This window comes from Octodon degus, unplaced genomic scaffold (assembly GCF_000260255.1).
Source record: "Octodon degus isolate 3935 unplaced genomic scaffold, OctDeg1.0 scaffold00007, whole genome shotgun sequence".
Classification (NCBI taxonomy): domain Eukaryota; kingdom Metazoa; phylum Chordata; class Mammalia; order Rodentia; family Octodontidae; genus Octodon; species Octodon degus.
Window position 1 is genome coordinate 12,128,865 of NW_004524583.1, and position 989 is coordinate 12,129,853.

Genomic DNA, 989 nt, shown 5'->3' on the forward strand with positions numbered 1-989 from the left:
AAAAAAAAAAAAAAAAAAAAAATCAAACACAGAAAATGGAACGATAACTCCTGTTCCTAGATAGACAGAACAAAGAGAACCAAAATGTTCTTTCTTGCAAAACTGATGTACGGATTTAACCCAATCCCAATCAAAGTATCAATAGCATTCCTCATAGAACCAGAGGGAACTAGGCTAAAACTCACAGGGAACTGGAAGACACCTAAAATAGCAAAATCAGTCCTGGGCAACAAGAGCAAGGCAGGGGTGTTACAATCTCAGACTTCAAGTTTACACAACAAGACAGCAGACATAAAAAGAAAAGAGCATGTATTAGCAAAAGCAAAACCAACAAAAGCAGACACCTAGACCACTGGAACAGAAGACACAGAAACACCTCCGAGTACATTCCATGACCCAAAAAGGGGGCCTAGAACTTTTGCTGGAGAAGAGCTGGTCTCTTGATCAAATGGTGTTGGGAAAACAGTTTACCCCAGACAGAAGACTGACTCTCTGCCCATATCTCTCATCATGCATGAAACTAAAATCAAAACGGATCAAAGATCTAAATATTAAGGGGGGCTGGGGAGATGGTTCAATGGAATAAGCGCTTCCCTGACAAGCGCAAGGGCCTGAGTTCAATCCCCGGTTCTGCAGAAAAAAAAAAAAATCTAAATATTAAAATGCAAACAATCTGCTAGAAGATAAAATAAGTAAAACTGTTGAACACACAAGCATAGGCAAAGATTTTCTGAACATAACCCAAATTTGCACAAGAGATAGCACCAGAAATCAATAATGGAATCATAGGAAGTTAAAAAGCTTCTGTACAGCAAATGATGCAACCATCAGAGGGAAGAGGCAACGCACAGAGTGGGAGGATGCCAGCTCTCGCTCAGACAAAAGACTAATATCTAAAATGTATTTTAAATAAAACCAAAAATTTAGACCCCCCCATAAAAGACCCAATCAAAAATGGACAACTGAAATGAATAAAAACTTACAAAAAA